The 18,581-nt window shown below is 41.5% G+C and overlaps 1 protein-coding gene and 1 long non-coding RNA gene across 2 annotated transcripts in view; one reads left to right on the top strand and one right to left on the bottom strand.

Annotated features, from left to right (window-relative positions):
* NMT2 (N-myristoyltransferase 2) overlaps positions 1-18,581 on the top strand; it is a 77,416-nt gene that overhangs the window by 21,930 nt on the left and 36,905 nt on the right. The window lies entirely within an intron of this gene.
* LOC115303830 lies at positions 14,682-16,199 on the bottom strand. The gene is made up of 2 exons (XR_003914263.1): positions 16,033-16,199; positions 14,682-15,232 (listed from the first exon to the last, which is right to left on the bottom strand). It is a non-coding gene; the product is annotated as an uncharacterized LOC115303830 (long non-coding RNA).

The following is an 18,581-nucleotide window of genomic DNA, read 5'->3' as shown; positions in this document are numbered from 1 at the left end:
TGTTCATTTTAGCGACTCTGACTGGCGTGAGGTGGTATCTCATGAAACGATGCTCAGTGTCACGCATCATCAGGGAAATTCAAATCAAAATCATTTTACGTTTTAAATATTTCTTCCTTTACTCTGATCTTAGACTATCTGCAGTCAGGCTTTAACTTCACAGACTATAAATCAAATCACACTAAACTAGTTTCTAGCCAATGCATATTGATAAAATTTTAGTATAATTCACATTAACTCTTACCAGAATTGGGTTTTATAGGAAGTAGGCACCAGAACTTTGAAAAAAATGAAATGCTTATGGCCAGAGAAAGCTAATGAGGTAGGACATATTTTCCCACATTTACATTATGGTAAGAGTTGAAAGACTAAAAAGTTTGGAAGCAACCAGATAACTCGAAAAGGGGAGTTAGTTAGCAAACGGTAGACCAGAAGCAACCAAAGAGGGTCATCCAGCAGCTTCTCCACCAGCTGGATCTGGGCTGGATCTAGGACTTACTGAAGTCACTGCCCTGCTTCTAACACCTGCGGAAACATTGACATTGTTGACGGGTCCCACTGTGACCTCTACCCAGCTGTGGCCGCCAGCCCCCTTGGCTGACCTTTATGATCATCTCTGACCCTCACTGGCCATAAACTTGGGGGACATCTTTGAGCTCTGAGCCTTCCAGAGGCTTGTCCGTGATTTACTGCTTGGTCAGAGATATCGCGGCTTGGGAGAGTCTCTGACATGAATTTCCTGCGTCAGCCCCACTTCCCTCTGGTCGTGAGGGAACGTGCTGAAAAAGGCATGAAGCCACCCAGCTGATAAGGTGGCTGAAATCTTACTTCAGGTCAGGCGATAGCGCAGCCACATGATGGCAGCTGGAAGGGTGTCTCCTCACTCTGGACTGTGTTATACTTGGGAAGAAAGAGGGTAAAGAAGTCAATACTGTAATTTCACGAATGAGCCGCTGACCAGAACTCTTGAATCTGAACTGTGGGTCACATCTGTTATTGAACTGGGTGGCCACGTGGTCAGTGTATGGGAGATGGGTGCCCCGATCCAGCATGAAGAGAGACTTGTGGCCAGTGCACCTGGAGGATCTGACTCTACCTTGGCCGACTTACCACAGCTGTGGGTGCGAATTCTCTTCTGTCCGCAGGGCACTGCTAAGCACCTTTGCGTTACTTTTACTGTCTTTCTAAACTGCATCAAAACCTCCTCATATAGTCTGTCCCCTGTAGTGCCTTTCCATCTAGTCAAGGGATTCGGCATCCTAAACATAATGTACACACAGTACTAAACATCTGTTATAATTCATTAAAAAACCAAGAGGCTGATAAAAAAATGTTCAAAAACCGTGAATAGGCAGTTGACAAAAGACGACTAAATATTGCCAATGTATATCTACAAAGATGTTCAGCCACTGGAGAGGCGTAGTGGAGGGGCATGATGGTATAGGAATTTCCTGGGCTCTGGAGCCCAGACCGGCGGACTCGAGTCCGGGCCTGGCCCTTCTTTGCCCTGCGACCTGCAGCAAGTTACTTCGTCTCTTTGGTTGGATTTCAGTTTCCTCTTCTATAAAACAAGATCAGAATAACACCACTTGCCTCACAAGTAGTGAGTGTGCACAAGGTTGGCATCTGTGAAGTGTTTGGTTAGCACAGGGTCTGACAAGGTGAGTGCGCCTTAAAGCTGCTGCGGTGGCTGGTTGGGGGAGGGGAGGGCGGCAAATGCCAGATTGTTCTCCATGTGTTCACATTTCACCAATGGTTATATGGGTGTTCCTTTACCTCCTATCCTTCTGATATTGTTAGACTTACAAATGTTTAACAAATCAGCAGATCCAGAGGAGAATCTGAGATTGTTTTGTTTTCATAGTCCTTCCTGCCAGTGAGGTGGATAGAGCATCTCATTATGACTTTTTTGGTGGTTAGAGATTCCTCTTGTGAAGGGCTTATTCATAGCCCATTCTTTTGTCAGTCTTTTGTCTCTTTCTTATTGATTTTTTAAATTGATTTCTCATTCACACAGCAGATATTTATTGAGGACTTTTGGATGTCAGACACTCCTTTAGGCGCTAAAAATACAAAGGAAAATGCTGTTTTATAGATCCTATGAACTAGTTAGAGGAAGAAAAATAAATAATATAGCACAGTTTTACCTACAATATGTTAGAGAAGAGGTAAAGTTAACACTGATTAAGTGATTTTATGTGCCATCTACCGTACTACGTTCTTTCTTGTATCCATTCGTTTTCTTCTTATAATCCTTCCTGTCTGTTGAAAACTCCGTTTACAGCTGTAGAAACTGAAGCACAGACAGGTTAAGTAATGTATTCCAAGTCACACAGCTAGAAGGTAGTGGAGCCAGAATTCAAAACCAGTGGTCAGACCCTAGCTAGTGCCTGCAGGCCTAGCCATGTTCTCTTACCTTTCTGTGCTGTGCCGGAGAGAAAATGGGAGGTGAAAACAGATTTTTGTATATTCTGGCCATTATTAGTACTTTTATCATGGGCTTTATGAATATCTTGCCTCATTCTGTAGTTAAATATTTTTATATTTAATGGATTTGCCACAGAATATTTAACTCTGCTGTAGTCAAGTCATTGCCTTTCATTTGTGGTTTGTGTCTTTGAGCCCTTGTGTAAGGAATTCTTTCCTTCACTGATGTTATGGAGCTATTATCTTATTCTTTCAGTTATTCATTGAGCAGGTGTTTACTTGAGCACCCGCTATATGCCAGGCACTGTTCTGGGCCCTGGGTGGGATGTTAATTAACTACACAGACAAAAATCACTGCCTTAAGTTTTAAGTTGTTTTTTCTTTTTTTTTTTAATGCTTTTTTTTGACAGACAGAGAGAGACAGTGCAAGCAGGGGAGGGTCAGAGAGAGAGGGAGATACAGAATCGGAAGCAGGTCCAGGCTCTGAGCTAGCTGTCAACACAGAGCCCGACGCAGGGCTCGAACCCACGAACCACGAGATCATGACCTGAGCCGAAGTCGGACGCTTAACCGACTGAGCCACCCAGGCACCCCTAAAGATGTATTTTCTAACTTTGGGTCTTTAACTTATTTAAACTTTATTTTTGTAAAGTATATTGCTTTTGAGAGAAAGAGAGAGAGATTGCACAGGGTAGGGGCAGAGAGAGACATGAAGAGAGAGAATCTCAGGCAGGCCCCCTGCTGCCAGCGCAGAGCCTAAAGCGGAGCTCGATCCCACAAATCCCTAGTCCATGACCTGAGCTGAATTACGAGTCAGATGCTTAACCAACGGAGCCAACCAAGCACCTCTAAAATTTATTTTTGTAGTTTGTGGGACGTAGAAAACTAATTTTAGTTTTCTTGACATAGGAAGTCAGTTTTCCTGACACTATTTACTAAAAAGTTCATTTTTTCACCACTGTTGGTGGTGTGGTCATTATCATATAGCAAGTTCCTGTACACCACAGGTTGTCACTGGTCTGCCTGTGCTGTTTCATTGATCTATTTGTCTTTATTGAGCTCTGTTGTATTTTTTAAATGTATCCACTGTAAAGGCATTGTGATTATTTTTTTCAGTGATTGTATTTATTCCCTTTTTATTAAAGAATACTTCACATACAACATAATGACTCAGTATTTAAACACATTATGAAATGGTCACCACCATAAATCTAGTTAACATCTGTCACCATATAAAGTTGTTAAGGTATAGTTGACTATGATCCCTACGCTGTACATTGCGTCCCTGTGCCATATGTATAACTGGAAGACTGTACCTCTTAACCTCTATTTTGGCCATCTTCCTACCTGCCTCTTCTTTGACAGCCATCAGTTTATTCTCTGTATCTGTGAGTCTTTTATTTGTTCATTTGTTTTGTTTTTTAGATTCCACATATAAAATATACAGAATTTGCCTTTCTCTGTCTGACTTATTTCACATAACATTAATATCTTCGAGGTCCATCCATGTTGTCACTAATGGCAAGATTCCATTCTTTTCTTATGGCTGAGTAATATTCCATTGAGTGTATGTAACTGTGTATGTGTGTGTATGTATATGTGTGTATATATAGAATAGAGAGGCATAGGCTACTACCATATCTTGTCTATGATATATATAATGCTGCAGAAAACATAGGAGTTCAGATGTCTTTTTGAATTAGTGGTTTTTTGGGGGTTTTTTTTGTTGTTGTTTTTCTTTGGCTAAATATCTAGAAGTGGAATTAGTGGATCATATGGTAGTTTTATCTTTAACTTTTTGAAGAAACTTGAAGAAATTCCATACTTTTTTCCACATTGGCTACACCATTTTACATTCCCACCAACAGTGCATGAGGGTTCCCTTTTTTCCAAATCCTCATCAATACTTGTTATTTTTTGTCTTTTTCATAATAGCTGCTCAGAAAGGTTCAAGTGATACCTCAGTGTGGTTCTGATTTGCATTTTCCTAATGATGAGTGATGTTGAGCATCTTTTCATGTGTCTGTTGGCCATCTGGATGTCTTTTTTAGAGAAATGTCTATTCAGGTACTCTGCCCATATTTTTAAATTGGATTGTTTATTTTTTTATACTAAGTTGTATGAGTTCTTTATATATTTTAACATATTTACACATTAACTGCTTCTCAGATATATCATTTGTGAGTATCCTTCCATTCAGTAGATTGCCTTTTGTTGATGGTTTTCTTTGCCGTGCAAAAGCTCCTTAAGTTTGATATAGTCCCATTTGTTTATTTTTGCTTTAGTTGTCCTTGCCTGAGGAGAGAGATCAAAGAACAATATTATTAAGACTAGGGTCAAAGAGCTTACTGCCTATATTTTCTTCTGGGAGTTTTGTGGTTTCTGGGCTTCTATTTAGGTCTTTAATTAATTCACTTTTAGTTTCTTTTTGTATATGGTGTAAGAAAGTGGTAGAGTTTCATTCTTTTGCATGTAGCCATCCAGTTTTTCCTGGTACCATTGATTGAAGAAAAACTGTCGTTTCTTCATTGTATTTTCTTGCCTCCTTAGTGTTAGATTAATTGACCATGTAAGTTTGGGTTTATTTCTGATCTCTTTACTCTGTTCCTTTGATCTCTTTATCTCTTTTTGTGCCAGTGTCATACTATAGTGATTAGTATAGATTTGTAGTATAATTTGAAATCCAGGAGTGTGAATCCTGCAGCTTTGTTCTTTCTCAAGATTATTTTGGCTCTTTGGGGGTCTTTTGTGGTTCGTACAAAGTTCCAGGATTATTTGCTCTACTGTGAAAAATACCATTGGTATTTTGACAGGGACTGTATTGAATCTGTAGATTGCTTTGGGAAGTATGGACATTTTAACAATATTCTTTTTTTTTTTTTTTAAGTTTATTTATCTCTAAGAGAGAGACAGAGTGCAAGTGGAAAAGGGGCAGAGAGGGAGAGAGAGGGAGACACAGAATCCGAATCAGGCTCCAGGCTCTGAACTGTCAGCACAGAGCCCGATGCGGGGCTCGAACCCACAAACTGTGAGATCATGACCTGAGCCAAAGTCAGATGCTTAACCGACTGAGTCATCCAGGCGACTGAGCCATCCAGGCATCCATGAGCATGGTATAGCTTTTTTTTATGTGTATTCTCATCAATCTCTTTCATTAATGTCTTATAATTTTTTAGAGTATAGATTTTTTTACCTCCTTGGTTAAATTTATTATTGGATATTTTATTCTTTCTGGTGCAATTGCAAGCGAGGAGGTTTTTTTAATTTTTCTTTTTCTTAGTTATTGATATATAGAAATGCAACAGATTTCTTATGTATGTTAATTTTGTGCCCTGGAATGTTACCAGATTCATTTATTAGTTCTATTAGCTTTGGAGTGGAGACTTTAAGGTTATCTACGTATAGTATGATGTTATCTGTGAATAATGACAATTTTACTTCTTCCTTTCTAGTTTGCATACTTTTAATTTTTTTATTCCTCACCTAACTACTGTTGCTAGGATTCTAATAACTATATTGAGTAAAAGTGGTAAGAGTGGGCCTCCTTGTCTTGTTCTTGATCTTGAAGGAAAAGTTTCTCTCAACTTTTTTCACTGTTGAGTATCATGTTAGCTGTGGGTTTGTCATATATAGCCTTGATTGTGTTGAGTTAGGTTCTCTCTGCACCGCTTTATTGAGTTTTTATACTAAATGTATTTTGCTTTATGTCAGATGCTTTTCTGTTATCTGTTGAGATGATCAAATGGTTTCTTATTTGTTTTGTTACTGTGCTGTTATCACATTGAATCGATTTGTGAAATTTGAACCATCCTTGCATCCTTGGAATAAATCTCACCTCATTCGCATGATCATTTTAATGAATTGTTAAATTCAGTTTGCTAATATTGTATTGAAGATTTTTGCCTTCCTGTCTGTCAGGGCTATTGACCTGTAATTTTCTGTTTTTGTATTGATTTTGTTTGGTTTTGGTATCAGGGTAATGCTGGCCTCATAGAATGAGCTTGGAAGCATTTCTTCCTTTTCAGTTTTTGGAATAGTTTCAGAATAGGTATAACTCTTTACATGTTTGGTAAAATTCATCGGTGACACTGTCTGATCCTGAACATTTGTTTGTGAGAGTTTTTGATCACTGACTCAATTTCATTACTAATAATGGATCTGTTCAGATTTTCTAATTCTTCTTGATTGAACCATGGAAGATTATTCTTTGGAATTTTCCATTTCTTCTAGGCTGTATAATTGATATATAATTGTTCATAGTAGTCGTTCATTACTCTTTGCATTTCTGTGGTATCAGTTGTAACTTCTTTCATTTTTTATTTGAGTCCTCTGTTTTTCTTGATCAGTCATTCCAGATGTTCATTTATCTTTTCAGAGAATGAATTTAGTTTCATTAACCCTTTCTCTGTTTTTTAGTCTCTATAATTAATTTATTTCCACTCTAATCTTTATTATTTCCTACTTTCTAATTTTGGGTTTTACTTGTTCTTCTTTTTTAGTTCTTTAGGTATAAGATTAGATTTATTTGAGATTTTTCTTCTTTCTTGAAGAAAAACCTGTGTTACTCTAAACTTCCCTCTTAAAAAATGCTTTTGCTAAGTCCCATAGATTTTGGAGTATTGTATTTTCATTATTATTTATCTCAAGGCATTTAAAAAAATTTTTTCTTTGTTGTTTTTTGTTATTATTGTCAACCCATTGGTTGTTCAGTAGCATGTTGTTTAGTCTCCACCTGTATGTGGTTTTTTTGTTTGGTTGTTTTTTGTTTTGTTTTGTTTCTGTTTTCTTCTGGTAGTTGGTCTCCAGATTTATGCTCTTGTGGTTGGAAAAGATGCTTAATATGATTTGAATCTTCTTAAATTTACTGAGCCTTGTTTGTGGCCAGCAGCCTGTTATCTCACCTAGAGAATATGCCGCATATACTCAAGAAGAAGTATGTATTCTGCTGTTTTTGGATGGAGGGTTCTGTATACATTTGTTAAGTCCATCTGGTCTAACAGGTGGGTTAAGGCTACTCTTTTCTTGTTAGTTTTCTGTCTGGATGCTCTAAGTGGGGTGTAAAGTCCTTTGCTATGATTGTATTACTGGCAGTTTCTCCCTTTGTGTCTATTAATACCTGCTTTGTGTATTTAGGTGCTCCATTGTCAGATGCATAGATATTTACAAGTGTTATATCTTTTCTTGGATTGTTCCTTTTATCATTATGTAATGCCCTTCTTTGTCTCATGTTCCAGACTTTGTTTTGAAGTATATTCTGTCTGTGGCACCTGGGTGGCTCAGTTATGTGTCTGACTCTTGATACTGGCTCAGGTCATGATCTCGCAGTTCATGAGACTGAGTCCCACATGGGGCTCTATGCTGACAGCACAGAGCCTACTTGGGATTCTGTCTCTTTCCCTCTCTTTCTTGGCCCCTCCCCCACTTATGCATGCTCCCTCTCTCTAAATAAATAAATAAGCATTTTTTAAACATTTAAAGTATATCTGTCTGATATCTGTTGCTACCCCAGCTTTATTTTTGTTTCTGTTTGCATGGACAATCTTTCCCTATCCCTTCACTTTCGGTCTGTGTGTGTTTTTAGGTCTGAAGTGGGTTTCTTGTAGGCAGCATACAGATGGGTCTGGGTTTTATTTTGTTTTGTTTTTCCATTCTGTCATCCTATGTCTTTTCTTCCTGGAGCATTTAGTCCATTTACATTTCAAGTAATTATCAGTAGGTATATATATTATTGTGCCGGGGTCCAGCTCCAGCAGGTCCAGGGTTCCCCTGAAGGATGACGGTGTCTCAAAATCTATGCTCTTAATAATGTCAATAAAGAGTCCTCTTTCTTTAGACTCCTTACGGCCCAAAACTTCTCAAATTCTGACTATCCACCACTCGGACCCTGCCTATCTCTACAGGGGATCTGCAGCACCCTATGGTGGAGTCCTAATTGTCCCAAAACACTCTAAGGAAAAAGGGAAGGGGATTACCTTCAGGTCCCTGTTCGGGCACCAATTGCTGGAGTCCAGCTCCTTCAGGTCCAGGGGTCCCCTGAAGGATGACGGTGTAGGCCAAAGAGAGTGAAAGAGCCTTGAGTTTCATTCTGATCACCAGACAGGCACCCCTGCCCACCTGGCAGGTGTCTCCACCATTCTGGCAGGCATCTCTGCCCTGTCTGGTTCTCAAGCTTTATTTATGGCAAAAGGTACAAGAACCAGAAAGAGCAGTTAAATGATTTCTCATAGATGAGTTTTACAATTTTCCAGGACATGGGTTCTGCAGTAGTTACAATTCTAGTAGTAATGATTGTCATAAAAAAACTTAGCCACAGGCACTCATGATGTCATAGGTATTTTTACAAAACCTCAGGTCTAGCCTTAAGGAAGCGACCTTTAACCAAGAGGCAAACAGCATTGTTTAGTAAAGGTCAGTTTTTTATGAGTAAGGGTCATTAGGCTGTTTATAGTTCTAAGAGAAAGTTCACAGGAAAACAGGTTCTCAGGAGTCATAATGCCTGCTCTCCCTGTCCCAAAGATGATTGATACGTTTTATTGCAGTAGTGACTATCACAAAGGCATTCAGGCCCAGAAGGTTGTCAGTTATCAATCAGTTAATTGCTTAGGGGAAAATTACATGTTGAATTAGGGTGTATCTAGTTTACTCATCCTTTCTCTGACCAGGTGCAATCATGCCTCAGGGACAGGGCAGGGGGACAGGCTGCTCCTGACACTAATCAGCAAAGCACTCTGAGGTTTGGTGCCCAAGCAGAAATGAAAAGTTTCAAGAGGGTAGATTTTGGGAGCTATCTGGGGGCAAGAGACCGTGCAAACTTGCCATTCCCTCACCAGGAATTTTCACTCTACCGGTAAGTTCAAATAGCTCCCAACTTTATTGCTGTTTTGTTTACTGTTTTCTGGTTGTTTTTGTAGTTCTTTGTTTCTTCTCTCTTCCTTTTGATTTTTCTTTGGTGTAATGTTTGGAATTCCTTTTTCTTTATTTTTTGTATATTTATGATGGGTTTTTGGTTTGTGGTTACTGTGAGACTCATCTGTAACAAACTATGTACATAGCAGTCTACTTTAAGTTTGTTTGTTGAGATGCACTCTATATTTTAACTCCCTCACCACCCACTTTTATGTGTTTGGTGCCATATTTTGCATCTTTTTAGAGTGTTTCTTAAATAATTTTTAAAAATGTTTTTATTTATTTTTGAGAGAGAGAGAGACAGTATGAGCAGGGGAGGGTCAGAGAGAGAAGGAGTCATGGGATCTGAAGACCAGCTCCAGGCTCTGAGCTAGCTGTCAGCAGAGCCCGACGTGGGGCTCTAACCCACAAACCATGAGGTCATGACCTGAGCAGAAGTCAGACACTTAACTGACTTAGCCACCCAGGCACCCCAGTAGGTGATTAGAGTCATCTCAGGAGCCAGAAGTATTCACTCGCTGATTCAACAGGCACTTGTCATAAAATCTACTAATGTTAGGCGTTAGAGTGTCACAGACCTTAGGGATGCAAATGGGAATAGCTTTCATCTGTTATTCCTCCCCCCACCGCTACCCCCCCTTCACGGATGTGGTACATCCATAAACCACAGTCACAGTTCCACAGGTTCACCACTCTGCAAGGGGCCAGCCGTGGGGACACTGACGGAGGAAAGCCTGAAATATTTGGACTCCCAAATCAGAGAATTCACAAAACCATTCTTAACCACAGCATATTTCCTGCACCAGTATATGGCTCTGATGTGTTGAAGCCCAGTTGCTAGTCAGATATTTATGGTTGTTTTCAGCCACCAGATGATTTTAAAGATAAAGATCACAATAGTACAAATTTGATGAAAATAAGCCACTCATTTGGGTAGGAATGCATGGCTGTTTTTAGACCACTTGGGTACCATTTGGCAGGGTCTTCACGTTGTCTCCAAAAATATGCACTCCTTTCTATTTTAGGATCAGGAACAGGGAACTATGAATCTGTATCCCAAGCACTGTCTCTTCTACAGTTTTTCTCACTATGGAAGATACCTTTATTTATTTTAAATTAAAAAAAAATTTTTTTTAACATTTATTCATTTTTGAGAGACAGAGAGCGTGAGTGGAAGAGGGGCCGAGAGAGGGAGACACACAGGAAGCAGGCTCTCGGCTCTGAGCTGTCAGCACAGAGCTCAGTGCGGGGTTTGAACTCACAAACCATGAGATCATGACCTGAGGTGAAGTTAGATTCTTAACCTACTGAGCCACTCACGTACCCCTCTATTTTTTTTAAACGTTGGAAGATAACTTTTATATTTTGACTTTACAGAGGAGTGATTACCCATTTTAAGTGGACAAGTAGTACCTAATAACTGGAAGAAAGAAGAGTCCCTTTGTGACCTTGCTATTAGGTGATAAGGCTTTGTTCTCAATTAGGATACTCTGAGTTATCCTATGGTTAAAAAAAAAAAAAAAGCTCATGGTTTTGTTAGTTAAGTCACCAAAGTTTTGTCTCCCACCCATCCTGTGTGAGGGCAGGCAAGGTCCTCCTCTCCTTAGAGGTATCAGGGGCCTCACTAGGTAGGAGGCTCTGTCCGCTGCAAGGTGAAGTCAGCAAAGAGGAAAGTGTAATGACTCTCTACTTTCCACCTGCTACTTGTTCTAACGTCCCATTGGCTACATGAACTGCCTACCCGTAAAGGGGATGGGGATGTATATTTGTCGTACTTTCCAGTGCCCGTACGGTAGGAGATTTGGAAATATTGGTGAAGAGAGTGCCTGGCTGGCTCAGTCGGTAGAACTTGAAACTCTTTTTTTTTTAAGTAGGCTTCACTGTGGAGCCCAGTGTAGGGCTTGAACTCACAACCTTGAGATTAAGACCTGAGCTGAGATCAAGAATTGAGTGCTTCACCCACAGAGCCACCCAGGTTCCCTGAGCATGCAGCTCTTAATCTCAGGGATGGGAGTTTGAACCCCACACTGGGTGTGGAGATGACTTAAGAAAAAGAAATACTGGTGAGCATGAATAATGTTTCCCACACATCTAAGTAGGTAAAACCCTGCTGTTCCGCTGTGGTTCTCCTTTAACTTCCCCCTCCTGCCACATCACAGCACTGACACCAGCTGTGCAGGCTTTCCACCTAGCAGCTCTGCCATGCCAGCTGGGTGCCCCACACATTAGCTCCATTCTGATTCCGTCTCCCTGGAGGTCAGCCCACATGACTGCCACTCCCCCTCTCATTTCAGATGCCAGGCTCGAGCCCAGGTCATCACCCCTACTTCTCACCACCAGTTATAGGTTGGGAGGTTACACCACCCCCTTCTCAGGTTCAATTAGTTTGAATTCACAGAATTCAAGGAAACAGGTGATTTACTGTTGACCAGTTTATTACAAAAGGATGTGATAAAGGTTATAGATGAACATCCGGATGGAATAGATGGGTAGAGCAGGGTATGTGGAAAGAGGCGTGAAGTCTCCATGGCCCCTCCAGGTGTGCCACCCTCCCAGTACCTCTGCACACTCCTCAACCTGGAGGTTCTTTGAACCCTGTCTGTACATTTGGGACTTTTACAAAGTCTTTAGGAGTAGGCGTGATTGGTCATTAACTCCATTTTCAACCCCTCTCCCCTCCCTGGAGCATGGGGGGAGAGGGCTGAAAATTTCAGGTTTCTTTTTTTTTTTTTATATTTATTTTTGTGTGAGAGAGAGAGACGGAGCACGAGCAGGGGAGGGACAGAGAGAGAGAGGGAGACACAGAATCCAAAGCAGGCCCCAGGCTCCAAGCTATCAGCACAGAGCCCGACACAAGGCTTGAACTCGCAGTCCATAAGATCATGACCTAAGCCGAAGCTGGACGCTTAACTGACTGAGCCAGCTAGGTGCCCCTGAAAATCCCAGGCTTCTAATCATGGCTTGGTCTTTCTGATGATCAGAGACCGATGTATACATTTTCCTCCTGTTTCATACATTTTACAGAGAAACGAGAGACATTCTGCTCCTAAGGAGCTTATATTGTAGTGGGAAGAGCAGATAAGAGCACCAGGTTAGAGTGTGCTACATAGAGATACTCAGATGGCAGTAGCAGGGGGGTCGTTGAGTTGGGGGCACCTAATTCAGATTAGGGGAGGGGCAAGAAGCTTTCTCAGAGGAGATGATTCTTGGCCTGAATCTTGAGTGACAAGCAATTTGCCGGGCAACAAAGGAGAGAAAGATGTCCTGGCAGGGAAAACGACATGCTTGCCTACGTAGTACTAGCCATACCTACTGTCTGTTGGCTGGCGTTCTTTGTGCAAGGCGCTAGACTACACCCCGCGGGCCCTGCCTCAGTTCATGCCCATGACTCTCCCGTGTGTTTTACCTACCGCCTTAAGATTGTATGCCTCACAACACAGGACTTTGCTCTGTTTGCTGTTGTGCCTTTATGTTCTAGTAACTGTTGCCCTGTAGCAAACATGAGACATTTTGTTAGGCTCACAGGTCCTGTGGGTTAGGAGTTTGCAGAGAGCCCGGTCGGAGGGGTGTCTCACGGGGGGCTGTCTATGCAGCCACATTCACATTTCAGCTGCAGCCTCCATAAGCCAAAGGCGCCACTGCACTTGACACCAAGGTGGCTCACTCATGTGGCTGGCTGGTAGCTGCGGCTCAGCGCATTCCTTCCTCGGTGTGCCTGCCTGTGGGCTCCCCAGCAGGGCTGGACCCAGGGCCCTCTGACCAAAAAAGTATTCCACAAGTAGTGGGTGGGGGCTGCTTGCTTTTCTCACTGGACTTGGAAGTCACACATTGACACATTCGGTGAGAATGCTTGGTTATAAGTGAGTCACCAGACTGTAAGTCCACACATTCAGGGGAGAGGAACTATTCAGGGCACGGGGGTACAAGAGCACTTGGCTCTAGGGGTCCCAAGTAGACCAGGGTCAGCTACTCACCACTGACAACATCCAAAGGCAGAGAGAGGAGTGGAGGCAAAACAAGGAAGGAATTTATTTCAGTGAAGCCAACACCAGGACATCGGTAGACTGGTGCCTCAAAGAGTGTCTCCTAAGTGCTGAAAATACTTCCAGGTTTGTATAAGGAAAACATGGGACAGAGGTTGGTGGGTACATGCTGGGAGGGGGGGCAGTCAAGGTCAGGTCGATCGTTGTCTTAGGGGTCTTGCTGGTGTCTAGGGAGTCCCTATTGCTTGAGGAGGTAGTTTTGGTTTCTGTTGTGGGATGCTTTGCCTGCAGGGTCTTTTGCCTGAGTTAAGAGATAAGCAGGAAAAAAAAAAAAAAAGACGGAAGCAGAAGAACTTAAATCAATTAGAAAGTAGAGACTGACTGAGGTCCGAACAGAGGTAGTGGAACTCCTCTTTCAAATCCCCACTGTCAAAACACCATCCCATTTCTGTGGAAGGAGAAGCCATTTCTTCTGTAGCCACTTCCTGCTGACCAGGGATGGCATAGGGATTTTAGAATGGAAGACATTGACAGGGTAGGACTTAGTTTCTCTAGTCCCTCCTGAAATACATAGTAAGGGCTTCTCCATGCCTGTGTGCAGAGCATAGCCTCCCATTTGACAAATACAAAAAAGTCAGACAACAACCAAAAAGAACAAGAAATACAGCAGTGCTTAGCAGGGCATATTTCCATTTGGAAAGAATCAAATTTAGCCCAGTACTAAAAGGATCTAGAGCTAGAGTGTTTATAACAGTGATGTGTTTGTTTAAATCTTCTGTGGCTTCAGTTTTCTGGTAATTTGGAGTATAGACACAACATTCTGTTTGTTTGTTTTTTAAACTCTATTTATTTTGAGAAAGAGCGAGCACAGGAGGGGCAGAGAGGGAGAGAGAGAGAATCCCAGTCCACACGAGCACAGAGCCTGATAGGGGCATGAACTTTGGAATTATGACCTGAGACACCCAAGCACCCTGACATAACATTGTGTTTTAATGAGAGTATAGGTTCCTTCTTGGGCTGCAGTCATATTTTCAGGGGCCATGCTGTGTTTTGTTGAGTGCAAGCAGGGAAGAAAGAGAGGATGGGGTCAATGAGAGAGAGTAAGAGTGAGAAAGAGAGGGAGAGGGAGAAGGAGAGAGAATGTCTTAAGCAGGATCCATGCTCAACATGGAGCCTGACATGAGGTTTAATCCCACGGCCCTGGCGTCATGACCTGATCCAAAATCAAGAATCAGATCTTGACCGACTGAGCCACCCAGGTGCCCCAAGGGCCATCCAGTTTTAAAGGACGATTTTTCGAATTTATGTAGTTTCATCACTTAGGAAGTGACTGTGTGCTGGGTGTAGTTAAAGATAGCCACTGTATGCTTAGCTAAAGCCTTTACTTATAATTCTACAATGATAGGGGAGCTCCTGGGACAAATATGACCAAGGGATAAAACCATCAAGAAACCCTCTTTGCCTGAGGTCTAGCTTTAACAACATCCTAATGACAAGGAAATAACCAGCAAGTGGAAGACAGCTCCTCCTGGGAGATATGGGCGTCCCCAAGTGCATCATCCAATCAGTCCTGAGGAAGGTGGGCCACCCACTGATTCCACAAGTTCATAGCTAATCCATGGAGTGGGGTACACTCTGGCTTTTGAGGAGCGATTTTGCCATCCCAGCCATGTAGAATCAGTCAGGGTGACAGCTGACTTACACAACTGTTGGGGAGTCCATCCTGTAGTCCAACTGTTAAAATAATCATAGGCCCATGGGTCCTGCCATTATCCCCACGGAGTAACAGGCAGGAAGATTGTACATGAGGTATTGTGGCAGTTCTCTGAAGTTTGTCTCAAGTTGTGTCGCTCAGGCAGGCAGCAAACATCCAGCAACAATCAGAGCAAGAATTTCATATCCCAAAAGGTGTGTTACTGAAATATAAATTTTCTTTCTAAAATTTTATGGTTATTTTTTAAATTTATTTTTGAGAGGCAGAGAGATAGTGTGAGCAGCAGAGGGCCAGAGAGAGAGGGAGACACAGAATCTGAAACAGGCTCCAGGCTCTGAGCTGTCAGCACAGAGCCCGACCTGGGGCTCAAACTCACGAACCATGAGATCATGACCAGAGCTGAAGTCAGACGCTTAACCAACTGCGCCACCCAGGCACCCCTAAGTTTACTCTCTAAAATTTCATTTTCATCAGAGATAGCCAAAGTAAGACAAATTCATTTGTAAAACAAGTCCAGTTTTAACCACCTTGGCCTACTAATTATTGGCATAAGCACAGCACAAATAGTGGCTGTATACGTTCTTATAAATCTGCTTTGCTGGAACTTTTTATCACAAATTTTCGATTGAACTTTTAATAGCCTCTCAGGGCCAGAAACCAAGCCAAATACTTGCCATCAGATTTGCCTGCAATAAGGGCACCTGGGTGGCTCTATAGGTTAAGTGTCCGGCTTCAGCTTAGGTCATGATCTCAGGGTTCGTGAGTTCAACCCCTGCTGACAGCAGGGATCCTGTTTGGGATTTCCTGTCTCCCTCTCTCTCTGCTCCTCCCCAACGTTCTCACTAGTTCACATGCATGCTGTCTCCCTCTCAAAATGAGTAAATAAACTTTAAAAAAAAATTGCCTGAAATACCTATAGATATGGGTGAATTCCTCTTCTTGCAGCCCCCCACACATCCCAAGGTTTCCTGCACCTATCAGGAAGTGACCTTCTTGACTCACCTAGTAAGGTTGCTGGGAACTCTAAGCCAACATTTGCAACGTTTCCATTGGCTCCATGAAGTCAACCTGAATTAGTTCCTTAAAGCTGTCTGGTCACATTGGAGTGTATGCATGTCTCTCCAGTAGGACATTCCCATCAAAGCCATGGTCACCTAACCAGCATTTCCAGTGTTGTTCCTGTTACAAGGAGAACAGATTTTTGTTGAACTTATGCAAATAATTTTAATTGCCATGAAAAAAAGAATACTCATGGAGAGTTTCTGAAATCTAGAGGGAAGGGACAAAAGATGAATGTTTCAGTTTGTTCACAAAGGAATATTTTACCATTTTTATGCAAGTCATAGATATGGGAAACAGTTTCCTTAAATCTGGAAGAGCAGGCGTTAGAGAACCAGCTCAACAAGAGTCACACAACTACAGTCATCCTCCCCAGTTCGTTCAGTCTCGTGTTACTAGTTCTTATTCTGTTTGCAACTTTTCCTAGGGTTCCCAAAATTCTTACCCAGTTTAATTTTACAATCTTAAAGATATCAGATACCTGCATTTATCAAAAGCCCTTTCAATGAATTTCCTTGAAGATGAAACGTATTTTGCAGGAGTAAAGGCACAATAAGTATAAGTGACAAAAATGGCCGTGTTTAAAGATCTGATGAGAGTTCATTATAATTTAGTTGACAAGGAAATCCAGTTATTTCTGTGACCTGCAACGTTTCAACAATTAGAATGACAAGTGATGGGACCCCTGGGTGGCTAGTCAGTTAAGCGTCTGACTTTGGCTCATGATCTCACCGTCCATGGGTTTGAGCCCATTGAGCCGAGAGTCGTCTCTGGGCTGACAACTCAGAGCCTGGAGGGTGCCTCAGAGTCTGTGTCTCCTTCTCTCTCTGCCCCCTCTCCTTCACACTTTCTCTCTTATCAAAAATGAATATACATTACAAAAAACAAAAAAGGGGTGCTTGGTGACTCAGTCCGTTGAGTGTCCAACTTCAGCTCAGGTCATGATCTCATGGTTCGTGGGTTCGAGCCCCAGGTCATTCTCTGTGCTGATCTCTATCTAGCTCAGAGCCTGGAGCCTGCTTTGGATTCTGTGTCTCACTGTCTTTCTGTCCCTCCCTTGTTCACACTCTGTCCTTGTCTCTCAAAAAAATAAATGAAAACTTTTTTAATTAAAAAAAAAAAGAATGTCAAGTGTTGACTTTATACCAAGACATATTAAAACTTGAGAGATTTTATATAAGAACACTGATAGCATTTACCCATACAGTATAAACTAAAAAGATTTGTCAGCATAACCTAAAAAGGTTTGTCATCATTTATTCAACAGTGTTCCCTTAATAACATGCTAAATTGACCAAGCCTAGTTAGTCAAAAAGATATCTTTTGGATTGGAATATTTGAGAACTTTTGTTAAAAACCTCAGGAGGTTTTAAATGCATACCCAAATCGGATTATAGGTCATTACAAAACTTAATATTTAATTATGTGTCTAACCAAGGGGGCAGTAGTCATTCTACAGAAGGGCACCTAGTTTGGTAGCAAAACTTAGCTCCTTTAATATTGAGAAGTTTCTGTTCTCTTAAGCAATCAAAGACCTAATAGAAACAAAACATAGAAACTTTGGTTTTCTGGGCAGATAAAGAAAAAAAAAAAAAGCTTTGTTTACAATCTCTTATCAATAGGAGACCAACATCCAAGAAACTTTGTCTTTTTAACAGAGAGAAGAGCCAAGTTTCAGTCTTGATACAGATGTCCTTTTAAAATTCACTCCTTCCTGTCTGAGTCTTAATCACACATAAAATTCTTTTCCAGAGATTCCCTTCACGGGGGTGCCTCAGTTGAGCATCCGACTTTTGATTTGGGCTCAGGTCATGATCTCACACCATCGAGATGGAGCCCCTATGGGGTTCCTCACTGCTTGTGGAGCGAGCTTGGGATTGTCTCTCTCCCCCTTCCTCTGCTTCTCTCCAGCCCACACGCGCGCTCTCTCTCTCAAAAAACAAAACCAAAAAGTGAAGATTTCCTTCACAGACCTTCTACAACTTTCTTTTCATCTTCAGATTCAGTTCTAAGTTTTCCTTTTCGAAATAGCCACTCTCATTTTAGGATATGTTACTACTTTTCCCTCAATGAAAATGTATTCCCATTCCTCATATCTTTCTTATAGAAGACATGTCTTACTTTCCTTGCATAGAGAGTTGCTTTCCTGGTCATTTCTTAGCAGTCTCAGTTACATTGATCAGAACTTTTACTTTGAGAAACTTTAGTCTCCAGTGAAAACTAAGCAGTGATCAATTGTGAACTGTCTCTTACACCATCTTTCATTGGAAGGAGACTTAAAAATGTTGAGCACATGTTGAAAACCACCACAGTCCATCTTTTGGCCAAAAATTATATTCTCCCTTATGTAGACTACATTTACCCTCCCTAAGACCCTTTCCAGAAGCGTGTGCCGTGTTGTGGCTTATATCTTAGGTTCAGGCTTGAAATCTAGGATCTCATCACATAAACTAAGTCTAGGTGTGATCTTGTCCACTTCCCACACACCCCTT

This window comes from Suricata suricatta, chromosome 10 (assembly GCF_006229205.1).
Source record: "Suricata suricatta isolate VVHF042 chromosome 10, meerkat_22Aug2017_6uvM2_HiC, whole genome shotgun sequence".
In the NCBI taxonomy this organism is placed as follows: domain Eukaryota; kingdom Metazoa; phylum Chordata; class Mammalia; order Carnivora; family Herpestidae; genus Suricata; species Suricata suricatta.
This window is presented reverse-complemented; position numbering and strand designations above follow the sequence as displayed.